The sequence below is a fragment of the Calonectris borealis genome, unplaced genomic scaffold (genome assembly GCF_964195595.1).
Source record: "Calonectris borealis unplaced genomic scaffold, bCalBor7.hap1.2 HAP1_SCAFFOLD_39, whole genome shotgun sequence".
NCBI lineage: Eukaryota > Metazoa > Chordata > Aves > Procellariiformes > Procellariidae > Calonectris > Calonectris borealis.
The window spans coordinates 372,205-391,714 of NW_027441453.1; positions in this window are offsets into that span (position 1 = coordinate 372,205).

The window sequence follows — 19,510 nt, forward strand, 5'->3', positions numbered from 1 at the left end:
AACAAAACCAGAGCCTGAAGAATAAAACCAGTGCCCGAGGAACAAAACCAGAGTCCGAGGAACCAAACCAGCGCCAGAGGAAGAAAACCAGAGCCCAAGGAATAAAATCAGAGCCCAAGGAATAAAACCAGATGTCGAGGAACAAAACCAGAGTTCAAGGAACAAAACCAGAGACAGAGGAACAAAACAAGAGCCCGAGGAACAAAACCAGAGCCCGAGGAACAAAACCAGAGCCCGAGGAACAAAACCAGAGCTGGAGGAACAAAACCAGAACCCGAGGAACAAAACCAGAGCTCGAGGAAGAAAACCAGAGCCCTAGGAAAAAAGACAGACCCCGAGGAAGAAAAAAAGGACCCGAGATACTACACCAGAGCTCAAGGGAAAAAAACAGAGCTGGAGGAAAGAAACCAGAGCCCGAGGAACAAAACCAGAGCCCAAGGAACTTAACCAGAGGGCAAGGAAGAAAACCAGAGCCCGAGGAACAAAACCAGAGCCCAAAGAACAAAACCAGATGTCGAGGAAAAAACCCAGAGTCCGAGGAACAAAACCAGAGCCTGAGGAACAAAACCAGAGCCCAAGGAACAAAACCAGAGCTCAAGGAACAAAACCAGAGGCCGAGGAAGAAAACCAGGGTCTGAGGAACAAAACCATAGACGGAGGAAAAAAAAGAGGGCGCGAGGGACAAAACCAGAGTCCGAGGAACAAACCCAGAGCCCGAGGGAATAAATCAGGACCCGAGGAATTAAACCAGAGCCAGCAGAACAAAACCACAGCCCGAGGAAGAAAACTGGAGACTGAGTAACTAAACCAGAGCCCGAGGAACAAAACCAGAGCCCAAGGAATAAAACCAGAGCTGGAGGAGCAAAACAAGAGCCCAAGGATTAAAACCAGAGGCCGAGGAAGAAAACCAGAGCCCGAGGAACAAAACCAGAGGCCTTGGAACTACACTAGAGCCCGAGGAACAAAACCAGAGCTGGAGGAACAAAACCAGAGCCCGAGGAAGAAAGCCAGAGCCTGAGGATCCAAACCAGAGACCGAGGAACAAAAGGAGGGCCCGAGGAATAAAACCAGGAGTGGAGGAACAAAACCAGAGTCCGAGGAAAAAAAACAGAGCCCAAGGAATAAAACCAGATGTCAAGGAACAAAACCAGAGCTCAAGGAACAAAACCAGAGACTGAGGAACAAAACAAGAGCCCGAGGAACAAAACCAGAGTCCGTGGAACTACACTAGAGGCCGAGGAACAAAACCAGAGCTGGAGGAACAAAATCAGAGCCCGAGGAACAAAACCAGAGCTCGAGGAAGAAAACCAGAGCCCTAGGAAAAAAACAGACCTCGAGGAAGAAAAAAAGTATCCGACAAACTACACCAGAGCCCAAGGAAAAAAAACAGAGCTGGAGGAAAGAAACCAGAGTCCGAGGAACAAAACCACAGCCCGAGGAAGAAAACTGGAGACTGAGTAACTAAACCAGAGCCCGAGGAACAAAACCAGAGCCCAAGGAATAAAACCAGAGCTGAAGGACCAAAACCAGAGCCCGAGGAGCAAAACCAGAGCCCAAGGAATTAAACCAGAAGCTAAGGGAGAAAACCAGAGCCCGAGGAACAAAACCAGAGGATGAGTAACAAAACCAGATGTTGAGTAACAAAACCAGAGGCACAGGAACAAAAGGAGGGCGCGAGGAATAAAACCAGGTGTGGAGGAACAAAACCAGACTCCGAGGAACAAGGCCAGAGCCCGAGGGATTAAACCAGAGCCAGCGGAACAAAACCAGAGCCCAAGGAATAAAACCACAGCCAGAGGAACAAAACCAGAGCCCGAGGAGCAAAACCACAGCCCGAGGGAAAAAAACAGAGTTGGAGGAAGAAAACAAGAGCCCAAGGATTAAAACCAGAGGCCGAAGAAGAAAACCAGAGCTTGAGGAACAAAACCAGAGCCCGAGGAACCAAACCAGCGCCAGAGGAAGAAAAACAGAGCCCAAGGAATAAAATCAGAGCCCAAGGAATAAAACCAGATGTCGAGGAACAAAACCAGAGCTCAAGGAACAAAACCAGAAACTGAGGAAAAAAACAAGAGCCCGAGGAACAAAACCAGAGCCCGAGGAACAAAACCAGATCCCGAGGAACAAAACCAGAGTCCTTGGAACTACACTAGAGCCCGAGGAACAAAACCAGAGCTGGAGTAACAAAACCAGAGACCGAGGAAGAAAGCCAGAGCCTGAGGATCCAAACCAGAGACCCAGGAACAAAAGGAGGGCCCGAGGAATAAAACCAGGAGTCGAGGAACAAAACCAGAGTCCGAGGAAAAAAAACAGAGCCCAAGGAATAAAACCAGATGTCAAGGAACAAAACCAGAGCTCAAGGAACAAAACCAGAGACTGAGGAACAAAACAAGAGCCCGAGGAACAAAACCAGAGTCCGTGGAACTACACTAGAGGCCGAGGAACAAAACCAGAGCTGGAGGAAAAAAATCAGAGCCCGAGGAACAAAACCAGAGCTCGAGGAAGAAAACCAGAGCTCAAGGAACAAAACCAGAGCCTGAAGAATAAAACCAGAGCCCGAGGGTCAAAACCAGAGTCCGAGGATCCAAACCAGTGCCAGAGGAAGAAAACCAGAGCCCAAGGAATAAAACCAGATGTCGAGGAACAAAACCAGAGCTCAAGGAACAAAGCCAGAGACTGAGGAACAAAACAAGAGCCCGAGGAACAAAACCAGAGCCCGAGGAAGAAAACCAGAGCCCGAGGAACAAAACCAGAGCTGGAGGAACAAAACCAGAGCCCGAGGAACAAAACCAGAGCCCAAGGAACTTAACCAGAGGGCAAGGAAGAAAACCAGAGCCCGAGGAACAAAACCAGAGCCCAAAGAACAAAACCAGATGTCGAGGAAAAAAACGAGAGACCGAGGAACAAAACCAGAGTCCGAGGGAATAAATCAGGACCCGAGGAATTAAACCAGAGCCAGCGGAACAAAACCACAGCCCGAGGAAGAAAACTGGAGACTTTGTAACAAAACCAGAGCCTGAGGAACAAAACCAGAGCCCAAGGAATAAAACCACAGCTGGAGGAACAAAACCAGAGCCCAAGGATCAAAACCAGAGCCCAAGTAATAAAACCAGAGTCCGAGGAACAAAACCAGAGCCCAAGGAATTAAACCAGAAGCTGAGGGAGAAAACCAGAGCCCGAGGAACAAAACCACAGCCCGAGGAAGAAAACTGGAGACTGACTAAATAAACCAGAGCCCGAGGAAGAAAACCAGAGCCCATGGAATAAAACCACAGGTGGAGGACCAAAACCAAAGCCCGAGGAGCAAAACCAGAGCCCAAGGAATTAAACCAGAAGCTCAGGGAGAAAACCAGAGCCCGAGGAACAAAACCAGAGCCCGAGGAAAAAAACAGAGTTGGAGGAACAAAACAAGAGCCCAAGGATTAAAACCAGAGGCCGAGGAAGAAAACCAGAGCCCTAGGAACAAAACCAGATACCTTGGAAGTACACTAGAGCCCGAGGAACAAAACCAGAGCTTGAGGAACAAAACCAGAGCCCGAGGAACAAAACCAGAGCCCGAGGAACAAAACCAGAGCTGGAGGAACAAAACCAGAGCCCGAGGAACAAAACCAGAGCCTGAGGATCAAAACCAGAGACCGAGGAACAAAAGGAGGGCCCGAGGAATAAAACCAGGAGTCGAGGAAAAAAAACCAGAGTCCGAGGAAAAAAACCAGAGCCCGAGGAATAAAACCAGATGTCGAGGAACAAAACCAGAGTCCGAGGAACAAAACCAGAGCCTGAGGAAGAAAACCAGAGCTCAAGGAACAAAACCAGAGCCTGAAGAATAAAACCAGTGCCCGAGGAACAAAACCAGAGTCCGAGGAACCAAACCAGCGCCAGAGGAAGAAAACCAGAGCCCAAGGAATAAAATCAGAGCCCAAGGAATAAAACCAGATGTCGAGGAACAAAACCAGAGTTCAAGGAACAAAACCAGAGACAGAGGAACAAAACAAGAGCCCGAGGAACAAAACCAGAGCCCGAGGAACAAAACCAGAGCCCGAGGAACAAAACCAGAGCCCGAGGAACAAAACCAGAGCCCGAGGAACAAAACCAGAGCTCGAGGAAGAAAACCAGAGCCCTAGGAAAAAAGACAGACCCCGAGGAAGAAAAAAAGGACCCGAGATACTACACCAGAGCTCAAGGGAAAAAAACAGAGCTGGAGGAAAGAAACCAGAGCCCGAGGAACAAAACCAGAACCCAAGGAACTTAACCAGAGGGCAAGGAAGAAAACCAGAGCCCGAGGAACAAAACCAGAGCCCAAAGAACAAAACCAGATGTCGAGGAAAAAACCCAGAGTCCGAGGAACAAAACCAGAGTCTGAGGAACAAAACCAGAGCCCAAGGAACAAAACCAGAGCTCAAGGAACAAAACCAGAGGCCGAGGAAGAAAACCAGGGTCTGAGGAACAAAACCATAGACGGAGGAACAAAAAGAGGGCGCGAGGGACAAAACCAGAGTCCGAGGAACAAACCCAGAGCCCGAGGGAATAAATCAGGACCCGAGGAATTAAACCAGAGCCAGCAGAACAAAACCACAGCCCGAGGAAGAAAACTGGAGACTGAGTAACTAAACCAGAGCCCGAGGAACAAAACCAGAGCCCAAGGAATAAAACCAGAGCTGGAGGAACAAAACAAGAGCCCAAGGATTAAAACCAGAGGCCGAGGAAGAAAACCAGAGCCCGAGGAACAAAACCAGAGGCCTTGGAACTACACTAGAGCCCGAGGAACAAAACCAGAGCTGGAGGAACAAAACCAGAGCCCGAGGAAGAAAGCCAGAGCCTGAGGATCCAAACCAGAGACCGAGGAACAAAAGGAGGGCCCGAGGAATAAAACCAGGAGTGGAGGAACAAAACCAAAGTCCGAGGAAAAAAAAAAGAGCCCAAGGAATAAAACCAGATGTCAAGGAACAAAACCAGAGCTCAAGGAACAAAACCAGAGACTGAGGAACAAAACAAGAGCCCGAGGAACAAAACCAGAGTCCGTGGAACTACACTAGAGGCCGAGGAACAAAAACAGAGCTGGAGGAACAAAATCAGAGCCCGAGGAACAAAACCAGAGCTCGAGGAAGAAAACCATAGCCCTAGGAAAAAAAAACAGACCCCGAGGAAGAAAAAAAGGACCCGAGAAACTACACCAGAGCCCAAGGAAAAAAAACAGAGCTGGAGGAAAGAAACCAGAGCCCGAGGAACAAAACCACAGCCCGAGGAAGAAAACTGGAGACTGAGTAACTAAACCAGAGCGCGAGGAACAAAACCAGAGCCCATGGAATAAAACCACAGGTGGAGGACCAAAACCAAAGCCCGAGGAGCAAAACCAGAGCCCAAGGAATTAAACCAGAAGCTAAGGGAGAAAACCAGAGCCCGAGGAACAAAACCAGAGCCCGAGGAAAAAAACAGAGTTGGAGGAACAAAACAAGAGCCCAAGGATTAAAACCAGAGGCCGAGGAAGAAAACCAGAGCCCTAGGAACAAAACCAGATACCTTGGAACTACACTAGAGCCCGAGGAACAAAACCAGAGCTTGAGGAACAAAACCAGAGCCCGAGGAACAAAACCAGAGCCCGAGGAACAAAACCAGAGCTGGAGGAACAAAACCAGAGCCCGAGGAACAAAACCAGAGCCTGAGGATCAAAACCAGAGACCGAGGAACAAAAGGAGGGCCCGAGGAATAAAACCAGGAGTCGAGGAAAAAAAACCAGAGTCCGAGGAAAAAAACCAGAGCCCGAGGAATAAAACCAGATGTCGAGGAACAAAACCAGAGTCCGAGGAACAAAACCAGAGCCCGAGGAAGAAAACCAGAGCTCAAGGAACAAAACCAGAGCCTGAAGAATAAAACCAGTGCCCGAGGAACAAAACCAGAGTCCGAGGAACCAAACCAGCGCCAGAGGAAGAAAACCAGAGCCCAAGGAATAAAATCAGAGCCCAAGGAATAAAACCAGATGTCGAGGAACAAAACCAGAGTTCAAGGAACAAAACCAGAGACAGAGGAACAAAACAAGAGCCCGAGGAACAAAACCAGAGCCCGAGGAACAAAACCAGAGCCCGAGGAACAAAACCAGAGCCCGAGGAACAAAACCAGAGCCCGAGGAACAAAACCAGAGCTCGAGGAAGAAAACCAGAGCCCTAGGAAAAAAGACAGACCCCGAGGAAGAAAAAAAGGACCCGAGATACTACACCAGAGCTCAAGGGAAAAAAACAGAGCTGGAGGAAAGAAACCAGAGCCCGAGGAACAAAACCAGAGCCCAAGGAACTTAACCAGAGGGCAAGGAAGAAAACCAGAGCCCGAGGAACAAAACCAGAGCCCAAAGAACAAAACCAGATGTCGAGGAAAAAACCCAGAGTCCGAGGAACAAAACCAGAGCCTGAGGAACAAAACCAGAGCCCAAGGAACAAAACCAGAGCTCAAGGAACAAAACCAGAGGCCGAGGAAGAAAACCAGGGTCTGAGGAACAAAACCATAGACGGAGGAACAAAAAGAGGGCGCGAGGGACAAAACCAGAGTCCGAGGAACAAACCCAGAGCCCGAGGGAATAAATCAGGACCCGAGGAATTAAACCAGAGCCAGCAGAACAAAACCACAGCCCGAGGAAGAAAACTGGAGACTGAGTAACTAAACCAGAGCCCGAGGAACAAAACCAGAGCCCAAGGAATAAAACCAGAGCTGGAGGAACAAAACAAGAGCCCAAGGATTAAAACCAGAGGCCGAGGAAGAAAACCAGAGCCCGAGGAACAAAACCAGAGGCCTTGGAACTACACTAGAGCCCGAGGAACAAAACCAGAGCTGGAGGAACAAAACCAGAGCCCGAGGAAGAAAGCCAGAGCCTGAGGATCCAAACCAGAGACCGAGGAACAAAAGGAGGGCCCGAGGAATAAAACCAGGAGTGGAGGAACAAAACCAGAGTCCGAGGAAAAAAAACAGAGCCCAAGGAATAAAACCAGATGTCAAGGAACAAAACCAGAGCTCAAGGAACAAAACCAGAGACTGAGGAACAAAACAAGAGCCCGAGGAACAAAACCAGAGTCCGTGGAACTACACTAGAGGCCGAGGAACAAAACCAGAGCTGGAGGAACAAAATCAGAGCCCGAGGAACAAAACCAGAGCTCGAGGAAGAAAACCAGAGCCCTAGGAAAAAAACAGACCTCGAGGAAGAAAAAAAGTATCCGACAAACTACACCAGAGCCCAAGGAAAAAAAACAGAGCTGGAGGAAAGAAACCAGAGCCCGAGGAACAAAACCACAGCCCGAGGAAGAAAACTGGAGACTGAGTAACTAAACCAGAGCGCGAGGAACAAAACCAGAGCCCAAGGAATAAAACCAGAGCTGAAGGACCAAAACCAGAGCCCGAGGAGCAAAACCAGAGCCCAAGGAATTAAACCAGAAGCTAAGGGAGAAAACCAGAGCCCGAGGAACAAAACCAGAGGATGAGTAACAAAACCAGATGTTGAGTAACAAAACCAGAGGCACAGGAACAAAAGGAGGGCGCGAGGAATAAAACCAGGTGTGGAGGAACAAAACCAGACTCCGAGGAACAAGGCCAGAGCCCGAGGGATTAAACCAGAGCCAGCGGAACAAAACCAGAGCCCAAGGAATAAAACCACAGCCAGAGGAACAAAACCAGAGCCCGAGGAGCAAAACCACAGCCCGAGGGAAAAAAACAGAGTTGGAGGAAGAAAACAAGAGCCCAAGGATTAAAACCAGAGGCCGAAGAAGAAAACCAGAGCTTGAGGAACAAAACCAGAGCCCGAGGAACCAAACCAGCGCCAGAGGAAGAAAAACAGAGCCCAAGGAATAAAATCAGAGCCCAAGGAATAAAACCAGATGTCGAGGAACAAAACCAGAGCTCAAGGAACAAAACCAGAAACTGAGGAAAAAAACAAGAGCCCGAGGAACAAAACCAGAGCCCGAGGAACAAAACCAGATCCCGAGGAACAAAACCAGAGTCCTTGGAACTACACTAGAGCCCGAGGAACAAAACCAGAGCTGGAGTAACAAAACCAGAGACCGAGGAAGAAAGCCAGAGCCTGAGGATCCAAACCAGAGACCCAGGAACAAAAGGAGGGCCCGAGGAATAAAACCAGGAGTCGAGGAACAAAACCAGAGTCCGAGGAAAAAAACCAGAGCCCGAGGAATAAAACCAGATGTCAAGGAACAAAACCAGAGCTCAAGGAACAAAACCAGAGACTGAGGAACAAAACAAGAGCCCGAGGAACAAAACCAGAGTCCGTGGAACTACACTAGAGGCCGAGGAACAAAACCAGAGCTGGAGGAACAAAATCAGAGCCCGAGGAACAAAACCAGAGCTCGAGGAAGAAAACCAGAGCCCTAGGAAAAAAACAGACCTCGAGGAAGAAAAAAAGTATCCGACAAACTACACCAGAGCCCAAGGAAAAAAAACAGAGCTGGAGGAAAGAAACCAGAGCCCGAGGAACAAAACCACAGCCCGAGGAAGAAAACTGGAGACTGAGTAACTAAACCAGAGCCCGAGGAACAAAACCAGAGCCCAAGGAATAAAACCAGAGCTGAAGGACCAAAACCAGAGCCCGAGGAGCAAAACCAGAGCCCAAGGAATTAAACCAGAAGCTGAGGGAGAAAACCAGAGCCCGAGGAACAAAACCAGAGGATGAGTAACAAAACCAGATGTTGAGTAACAAAACCAGAGGCACAGGAACAAAAGGAGGGCGCGAGGAATAAAACCAGGTCTGGAGGAACAAAATCAGACTCCGAGGAACAAGGCCAGAGCCCGAGGGATTAAACCAGAGCCAGCGGAACAAAACCAGAGCCCAAGGAATAAAACCAGAGCCAGAGGAACAAAACCAGAGCCCGAGGAGCAAAACCACAGCCCGAGGGAAAAAAACAGAGTTTGAGGAAGAAAACAAGAGCCCAAGGATTAAAACCAGAGGACGAAGAAGAAAACCAGAGCTTGAGGAACAAAACCAGAGCCCGAGGAACCAAACCAGCGCCGGAGGAAGAAAACCAGAGCCCAAGGAATAAAATCAGAGCCCAAGGAATAAAACCAGATGTCGAGGAACAAAACCAGAGCTCAAGGAACAAAACCAGAGACTGAGGAACAAAACAAGAGCCCGAGGAACAAAACCAGAGCCCGAGGAACAAAACCAGAGCCCGAGGAAAAAAAACAGAGCTGGAGGAACAAAACCAGAGCCCGAGGAACAAAACCAGAGCTCGAGGAAGAAAACCAGAGCCCTAGGAAAAAAGACAGACCCCGAGGAAGAAAAAAAGGACCCGAGAAACTACACCAGAGCCCAAGGAAAAAAACCAGAGCTGGAGGAAAGAAACCAGAGCCCGAGGAAATAAACCAGAGCCCAAGGAACTTAACCAGAGGGCAAGGAAGAAAACCAGAGCCTGAGGAACAAAACCAGAGCCCAAGGAACAAAACCAGATGTCGAGGAAAAAAACGAGAGACCGAGGAACAAAACCAGAGTCTGAGGAACAAAACCAGTACCTGAGGCACTAAACCAGTGCCTGAGGAACAAAACCAGAGCCCGAGGAACAAAACCAGAGCCCGAGGAACAAAACCAGAGGCCGAGTAAGAAAACCAGGGTCTGAGGGAAAAATCCAGTACCTAAGGAACTAAACCAGAGCCCGAGGAACAAATCCAGAGCCTAAGGAACAAAACCAGAGCTCGAGGAACAAAACCAGAGCCCAAGGAACAAACCCAGAGCCCGAGGAAGAAAACCAGAGACCAAGGAACAAAACCATAAACGGAGGAACAAAAGGAGGGCGCGAGGGAGAAAACCAGAGTCCGAGGAACAAACCCAGAGCCCGAGGGAATAAATCAGGACCCGAGGAATTAAACCAGAGCCAGCAGAACAAAACCACAGCCCGAGGAAGAAAACTGGAGACTGAGTAACTAAACCAGAGCCCGAGGAACAAAACCAGAGCTGGAGGAACAAAACCAGAGCCCGAGGAACAAAACCAGAGCCTGAGGATCAAAACCAGAGACCAAGGAACAAAAGGAGGGCCCGAGGAATAAAACCAGGAGTCGAGGAAAAAAAACCAGAGTCCGAGGAAAAAAACCAGAGCCCGAGGAATAAAACCAGATGTCGAGGAACAAAACCAGAGTCCGAGGAACAAAACCAGAGCCCGAGGAAGAAAACCAGAGCTCAAGGAATAAAATCAGAGCCCAAGGAATAAAACCAGATGTCGAGGAACAAAACCAGAGTTCAAGGAACAAAACCAGAGACAGAGGAACAAAACAAGAGCCCGAGGAACAAAACCAGAGCCCGAGGAACAAAACCAGAGCCCGAGGAACAAAACCAGAGCTCGAGGAAGAAAACCAGAGCCCTAGGAAAAAAGACAGACCCCGAGGAAGAAAAAAAGGACCCGAGATACTACACCAGAGCTCAAGGGAAAAAAACAGAGCTGGAGGAAAGAAACCAGAGCCCGAGGAACAAAACCAGAGCCCAAGGAACTTAACCAGAGGGCAAGGAAGAAAACCAGAGCCCGAGGAACAAAACCAGAGCCCAAAGAACAAAACCAGATGTCGAGGAAAAAACCCAGAGTCCGAGGAACAAAACCAGAGCCTGAGGAACAAAACCAGAGCCCAAGGAACAAAACCAGAGCTCAAGGAACAAAACCAGAGGCCGAGGAAGAAAACCAGGGTCTGAGGAACAAAACCATAGACGGAGGAACAAAAAGAGGGCGCGAGGGACAAAACCAGAGTCCGAGGAACAAACCCAGAGCCCGAGGGAATAAATCAGGACCCGAGGAATTAAACCAGAGCCAGCAGAACAAAACCACAGCCCGAGGAAGAAAACTGGAGACTGAGTAACTAAACCAGAGCCCGAGGAACAAAACCAGAGCCCAAGGAATAAAACCACAGCTGGAGGAACAAAGCAAGAGCCCAAGGATTAAAACCAGAGGCCGAGGAAGAAAACCAGAGCCCGAGGAACAAAACCAGAGGCCTTGGAACTACACTAGAGCCCGAGGAACAAAACCAGAGCTGGAGGAACAAAACCAGAGCCCGAGGAAGAAAGCCAGAGCCTGAGGATCCAAACCAGAGACCGAGGAACAAAAGGAGGGCCCGAGGAATAAAACCAGGAGTGGAGGAACAAAACCAAAGTCCGAGGAAAAAAAAAAGAGCCCAAGGAATAAAACCAGATGTCAAGGAACAAAACCAGAGCTCAAGGAACAAAACCAGAGACTGAGGAACAAAACCAGAGCCCGAGGAACAAAACCAGAGTCCGTGGAACTACACTAGAGGCCGAGGAACAAAACCAGAGCTGGAGGAACAAAATCAGAGCCCGAGGAACAAAACCAGAGCTCGAGGAAGAAAACCAGAGCCCTAGGAAAAAAAACAGACCCCGAGGAAGAAAAAAAGGACCCGAGAAACTACACTAGAGCCCAAGGAAAAAAACCAGAGCTGGAGGAAAGAAACCAGAGCCCGAGGAACAAAACCACAGCCCGAGGAAGAAATCTGGAGACTGAGTAACTAAACCAGAGCCCGAGGAACAAAACCAGAGCCCATGGAATAAAACCACAGGTGGAGGACCAAAACCAAAGCCCGAGGAGCAAAACCAGAGCCCAAGGAATTAAACCAGAAGCTCAGGGAGAAAACCAGAGCCCGAGGAACAAAACCAGAGCCCGAGGAAAAAAACAGAGTTGGAGGAACAAAACAAGAGCCCAAGGATTAAAACCAGAGGCCGAGGAAGAAAACCAGAGCCCTAGGAACAAAACCAGATACCTTGGAACTACACTAGAGCCCGAGGAACAAAACCAGAGCTTGAGGAACAAAACCAGAGCCCGAGGAACAAAACCAGAGCCCGAGGAACAAAACCAGAGCTGGAGGAACAAAACCAGAGCCCGAGGAACAAAACCAGAGCCTGAGGATCAAAACCAGAGACCGAGGAACAAAAGGAGGGCCCGAGGAATAAAACCAGGAGTCGAGGAAAAAAAACCAGAGTCCGAGGAAAAAAACCAGAGCCCGAGGAATAAAACCAGATGTCGAGGAACAAAACCAGAGTCCGAGGAACAAAACCAGAGCCCGAGGAAGAAAACCAGAGCTCAAGGAACAAAACCAGAGCCTGAAGAATAAAACCAGTGCCCGAGGAACAAAACCAGAGTCCGAGGAACCAAACCAGTGCCAGAGGAAGAAAACCAGAGCCCAAGGAATAAAATCAGAGCCCAAGGAATAAAACCAGATGTCGAGGAACAAAACCAGAGTTCAAGGAACAAAACCAGAGACAGAGGAACAAAACAAGAGCCCGAGGAACAAAACCAGAGCCCGAGGAACAAAACCAGAGCCCGAGGAACAAAACCAGAGCCCGAGGAACAAAACCAGAGCTCGAGGAAGAAAACCAGAGCCCTAGGAAAAAAGACAGACCCCGAGGAAGAAAAAAAAAACCCGAGATACTACACCAGAGCTCAAGGGAAAAAAACAGAGCTGGAGGAAAGAAACCAGAGCCCGAGGAACAAAACCAGAGCCCAAGGAACTTAACCAGAGGGCAAGGAAGAAAACCAGAGCCCGAGGAACAAAACCAGAGCCCAAAGAACAAAACCAGATGTCGAGGAAAAAACCCAGAGTCCGAGGAACAAAACCAGAGCCTGAGGAACAAAACCAGAGCCCAAGGAACAAAACCAGAGCTCAAGGAACAAAACCAGAGGCCGAGGAAGAAAACCAGGGTCTGAGGAACAAAACCATAGACGGAGGAACAAAAAGAGGGCGCGAGGGACAAAACCAGAGTCCGAGGAACAAACCCAGAGCCCGAGGGAATAAATCAGGACCCGAGGAATTAAACCAGAGCCAGCAGAACAAAACCACAGCCCGAGGAAGAAAACTGGAGACTGAGTAACTAAACCAGAGCCCGAGGAACAAAACCAGAGCCCAAGGAATAAAACCAGAGCTGGAGGAACAAAACAAGAGCCCAAGGATTAAAACCAGAGGCCGAGGAAGAAAACCAGAGCCCGAGGAACAAAACCAGAGGCCTTGGAACTACACTAGAGCCCGAGGAACAAAACCAGAGCTGGAGGAACAAAACCAGAGCCCGAGGAAGAAAGCCAGAGCCTGAGGATCCAAACCAGAGACCGAGGAACAAAAGGAGGGCCCGAGGAATAAAACCAGGAGTGGAGGAACAAAACCAGAGTCCGAGGAAAAAAAACAGAGCCCAAGGAATAAAACCAGATGTCAAGGAACAAAACCAGAGCTCAAGGAACAAAACCAGAGACTGAGGAACAAAACAAGAGCCCGAGGAACAAAACCAGAGTCCGTGGAACTACACTAGAGGCCGAGGAACAAAACCAGAGCTGGAGGAACAAAATCAGAGCCCGAGGAACAAAACCAGAGCTCGAGGAAGAAAACCAGAGCCCTAGGAAAAAAACAGACCTCGAGGAAGAAAAAAAGTATCCGACAAACTACACCAGAGCCCAAGGAAAAAAAACAGAGCTGGAGAAAAGAAACCAGAGCCCGAGGAACAAAACCACAGCCCGAGGAAGAAAACTGGAGACTGAGTAACTAAACCAGAGCGCGAGGAACAAAACCAGAGCCCAAGGAATAAAACCAGAGCTGAAGGACCAAAACCAGAGCCCGAGGAGCAAAACCAGAGCCCAAGGAATTAAACCAGAAGCTAAGGGAGAAAACCAGAGCCCGAGGAACAAAACCAGAGGATGAGTAACAAAACCAGATGTTGAGTAACAAAACCAGAGGCACAGGAACAAAAGGAGGGCGCGAGGAATAAAACCAGGTGTGGAGGAACAAAACCAGACTCCGAGGAACAAGGCCAGAGCCCGAGGGATTAAACCAGAGCCAGCGGAACAAAACCAGAGCCCAAGGAATAAAACCACAGCCAGAGGAACAAAACCAGAGCCCGAGGAGCAAAACCACAGCCCGAGGGAAAAAAACAGAGTTGGAGGAAGAAAACAAGAGCCCAAGGATTAAAACCAGAGGCCGAAGAAGAAAACCAGAGCTTGAGGAACAAAACCAGAGCCCGAGGAACCAAACCAGCGCCAGAGGAAGAAAAACAGAGCCCAAGGAATAAAATCAGAGCCCAAGGAATAAAACCAGATGTCGAGGAACAAAACCAGAGCTCAAGGAACAAAACCAGAAACTGAGGAAAAAAACAAGAGCCCGAGGAACAAAACCAGAGCCCGAGGAACAAAACCAGATCCCGAGGAACAAAACCAGAGTCCTTGGAACTACACTAGAGCCCGAGGAACAAAACCAGAGCTGGAGTAACAAAACCAGAGACCGAGGAAGAAAGCCAGAGCCTGAGGATCCAAACCAGAGACCCAGGAACAAAAGGAGGGCCCGAGGAATAAAACCAGGAGTCGAGGAACAAAACCAGAGTCCGAGGAAAAAAACCAGAGCCCGAGGAATAAAACCAGATGTCAAGGAACAAAACCAGAGCTCAAGGAACAAAACCAGAGACTGAGGAACAAAACAAGAGCCCGAGGAACAAAACCAGAGTCCGTGGAACTACACTAGAGGCCGAGGAACAAAACCAGAGCTGGAGGAACAAAATCAGAGCCCGAGGAACAAAACCAGAGCTCGAGGAAGAAAACCAGAGCCCTAGGAAAAAAACAGACCTCGAGGAAGAAAAAAAGTATCCGACAAACTACACCAGAGCCCAAGGAAAAAAAACAGAGCTGGAGGAAAGAAACCAGAGCCCGAGGAACAAAACCACAGCCCGAGGAAGAAAACTGGAGACTGAGTAACTAAACCAGAGCCCGAGGAACAAAACCAGAGCCCAAGGAATAAAACCAGAGCTGAAGGACCAAAACCAGAGCCCGAGGAGCAAAACCAGAGCCCAAGGAATTAAACCAGAAGCTGAGGGAGAAAACCAGAGCCCGAGGAACAAAACCAGAGGATGAGTAACAAAACCAGATGTTGAGTAACAAAACCAGAGGCACAGGAACAAAAGGAGGGCGCGAGGAATAAAACCAGGTCTGGAGGAACAAAATCAGACTCCGAGGAACAAGGCCAGAGCCCGAGGGATTAAACCAGAGCCAGCGGAACAAAACCAGAGCCCAAGGAATAAAACCAGAGCCAGAGGAACAAAACCAGAGCCCGAGGAGCAAAACCACAGCCCGAGGGAAAAAAACAGAGTTTGAGGAAGAAAACAAGAGCCCAAGGATTAAAACCAGAGGACGAAGAAGAAAACCAGAGCTTGAGGAACAAAACCAGAGCCCGAGGAACCAAACCAGCGCCAGAGGAAGAAAACCAGAGCCCAAGGAATAAAATCAGAGCCCAAGGAATAAAACCAGATGTCGAGGAACAAAACCAGAGCTCAAGGAACAAAACCAGAGACTGAGGAACAAAACAAGAGCCCGAGGAACAAAACCAGAGCCCGAGGAACAAAACCAGAGCCCGAGGAAAAAAAACAGAGCTGGAGGAACAAAACCAGAGCCCGAGGAACAAAACCAGAGCTCGAGGAAGAAAACCAGAGCCCTAGGAAAAAAGACAGACCCCGAGGAAGAAAAAAAGGACCCGAGAAACTACACCAGAGCCCAAGGAAAAAAACCAGAGCTGGAGGAAAGAAACCAGAGCCCGAGGAAATAAACCAGAGCCCAAGGAACTTAACCAGAGGGCAAGGAAGAAAACCAGAGCCTGAGGAACAAAACCAGAGCCCAAGGAACAAAACCAGATGTCGAGGAAAAAAACGAGAGACCGAGGAACAAAACCAGAGTCTGAGGAACAAAACCAGTACCTGAGGCACTAAACCAGTGCCTGAGGAACAAAACCAGAGCCCGAGGAACAAAACCAGAGCCCGAGGAACAAAACCAGAGGCCGAGTAAGAAAACCAGGGTCTGAGGGAAAAATCCAGTACCTAAGGAACTAAACCAGAGCCCGAGGAACAAATCCAGAGCCTAAGGAAAAAACCAGAGCTCGAGGAACAAAACCAGAGCCCAAGGAACAAACCCAGAGCCCGAGGAAGAAAACCAGAGACCAAGGAACAAAACCATAAACGGAGGAACAAAAGGAGGGCGCGAGGGAGAAAACCAGAGTCCGAGGAACAAACCCAGAGCCCGAGGGAATAAATCAGGACCCGAGGAATTAAACCAGAGCCAGCAGAACAAAACCACAGCCCGAGGAAGAAAACTGGAGACTGAGTAACTAAACCAGAGCCCGAGGAACAAAACCAGAGCTGGAGGAACAAAACCAGAGCCCGAGGAACAAAACCAGAGCCTGAGGATCAAAACCAGAGACCAAGGAACAAAAGGAGGGCCCGAGGAATAAAACCAGGAGTCGAGGAAAAAAAACCAGAGTCCGAGGAAAAAAACCAGAGCCCGAGGAATAAAACCAGATGTCGAGGAACAAAACCAGAGTCCGAGGAACAAAACCAGAGCCCGAGGAAGAAAACCAGAGCTCAAGGAATAAAATCAGAGCCCAAGGAATAAAACCAGATGTCGAGGAACAAAACCAGAGTTCAAGGAACAAAACCAGAGACAGAGGAACAAAACAAGAGCCCGAGGAACAAAACCAGAGCCCGAGGAACAAAACCAGAGCCCGAGGAACAAAACCAGAGCTCGAGGAAGAAAACCAGAGCCCTAGGAAAAAAGACAGACCCCGAGGAAGAAAAAAAGGACCCGAGATACTACACCAGAGCTCAAGGGAAAAAAACAGAGCTGGAGGAAAGAAACCAGAGCCCGAGGAACAAAACCAGAGCCCAAGGAACTTAACCAGAGGGCAAGGAAGAAAACCAGAGCCCGAGGAACAAAACCAGAGCCCAAAGAACAAAACCAGATGTCGAGGAAAAAACCCAGAGTCCGAGGAACAAAACCAGAGCCTGAGGAACAAAACCAGAGCCCAAGGAACAAAACCAGAGCTCAAGGAACAAAACCAGAGGCCGAGGAAGAAAACCAGGGTCTGAGGAACAAAACCATAGACGGAGGAACAAAAAGAGGGCGCGAGGGACAAAACCAGAGTCCGAGGAACAAACCCAGACCCCGAGGGAATAAATCAGGACCCGAGGAATTAAACCAGAGCCAGCAGAACAAAACCACAGCCCGAGGAAGAAAACTGGAGACTGAGTAACTAAACCAGAGCCCGAGGAACAAAACCAGAGCCCAAGGAATAAAACCAGAGCTGGAGGAACAAAACAAGAGCCCAAGGATTAAAACCAGAGGCCGAGGAAGAAAACCAGAGCCCGAGGAACAAAACCAGAGGCCTTGGAACTACACTAGAGCCCGAGGAACAAAACCAGAGCTGGAGGAACAAAACCAGAGCCCGAGGAAGAAAGCCAGAGCCTGAGGATCCAAACCAGAGACCGAGGAACAAAAGGAGGGCCCGAGGAATAAAACCAGGAGTGGAGGAAAAAAACCAAAGTCCGAGGGAAAAAAAAAGAGCCCAAGGAATAAAACCAGATGTCAAGGAACAAAACCAGAGCTCAAGGAACAAAACCAGAGACTGAGGAACAAAACAAGAGCCCGAGGAACAAAACCAGAGTCCGTGGAACTACACTAGAGGCCGAGGAACAAAACCAGAGCTGGAGGAACAAAATCAGAGCCCGAGGAACAAAACCAGAGCTCGAGGAAGAAAACCAGAGCCCTAGGAAAAAAAACAGACCCCGAGGAAGAAAAAAAGGACCCGAGAAACTACACTAGAGCCCAAGGAAAAAAACCAGAGCTGGAGGAAAGAAACCAGAGCCCGAGGAACAAAACCACAGCCCGAGGAAGAAATCTGGAGACTGAGTAACTAAACCAGAGCCCGAGGAAAAAAACCAGAGCCCATGGAATAAAACCACAGGTGGAGGACCAAAACCAAAGCCCGAGGAGCAAAACCAGAGCCCAAGGAATTAAACCAGAAGCTCAGGGAGAAAACCAGAGCCCGAGGAACAAAACCAGAGCCCGAGGAAAAAAACAGAGTTGGAGGAACAAAACAAGACCCCAAGGATTAAAACCAGAGGCCGAGGAAGAAAACCAGAGCCCTAGGAACAAAACCAGATACCTTGGAACTACACTAGAGCCCGAGGAACAAAACCAGAGCTTGAGGAACAAAACCAGAGCCCGAGGAACAAAACCAGAGCCCGAGGAACAAAACCAGAGCTGGAGGAACAAAACCAGAGCCCGAGGAACAAAACCAGAGCCTGAGGATCAAAACCAGAGACCGAGGAACAAAAGGAGGGCCCGAGGAATAAAACCAGGAGTCGAGGAAAAAAAACCAGAGTCCGAGGAAAAAAACCAGAGCCCGAGGAATAAAACCAGATGTCGAGGAACAAAACCAGAGTCCGAGGAACAAAACCAGAGCCCGAGGAAGAAAACCAGAGCTCAAGGAACAAAACCAGAGCCTGAAGAATAAAACCAGTGCCCGAGGAACAAAACCAGAGTCCGAGGAACCAAACCAGTGCCAGAGGAAGAAAACCAGAGCCCAAGGAATAAAATCAGAGCCCAAGGAATAAAACCAGATGTCGAGGAACAAAACCAGAGTTCAAGGAACAAAACCAGAGACAGAGGAACAAAACAAGAGCCCGAGGAACCAAACCAGAGCCCGAGGAACAAAACCAGAGCCCGAGGAACAAAACCAGAGCTGGAGGAACAAAACCAGAGCCCGAGGAACAAAACCAGAGCTCGAGGAAGAAAACCAGAGCCCTAGGAAAAAAGACAGACCCCGAGGAAGAAAAAAAAAACCCGAGATACTACACCAGAGCTCAAGGGAAAAAAACAGAGCTGGAGGAAAGAAACCAGAGCCCGAGGAACAAAACCAGAGCCCAAGGAACTTAACCAGAGGGCAAGGAAGAAAACCAGAGCCCGAGGAACAAAACCAGAGCCCAAAGAACAAAACCAGATGTCGAGGAAAAAACCCAGAGTCCGAGGAACAAAACCAGAGCCTGAGGAACAAAACCAGAGCCCAAGGAACAAAACCAGAGCTCAAGGAACAAAACCAGAGGCCGAGGAAGAAAACCAGGGTCTGAGGAACAAAACCATAGACGGAGGAACAAAAAGAGGGCGCGAGGGACAAAACCAGAGTCCGAGGAACAAACCCAGAGCCCGAGGGAATAAATCAGGACCCGAGGAATTAAACCAGAGCCAGCAGAACAAAACCACAGCCCGAGGAAGAAAACTGGAGACTGAGTAAATAAACCAGAGCCCGAGGAACAAAACCAGAGCCCAAGGAATAAAACCAGAGCTGGAGGAACAAAACAAGAGCCCAAGGATTAAAACCAGAGGCCGAGGAAGAAAACCAGAGCCCGAGGAACAAAACCAGAGGCCTTGGAACTACACTAGAGCCCGAGGAACAAAACCAGAGCTGGAGGAACAAAACCAGAGCCCGAGGAAGAAAGCCAGAGCCTGAGGATCCAAACCAGAGACCGAGGAACAAAAGGAGGGCCCGAGGAATAAAACCAGGAGTGGAGGAACAAAACCAAAGTCCGAGGAAAAAAAACAGAGCCCAAGGAATAAAACCAGATGTCAAGGAACAAAACCAGAGCTCAAGGAACAAAACCAGAGACTGAGGAACAAAACAAGAGCCCGAGGAACAAAACCAGAGTCCGTGGAACTACACTAGAGGCCGAGGAACAAAACCAGAG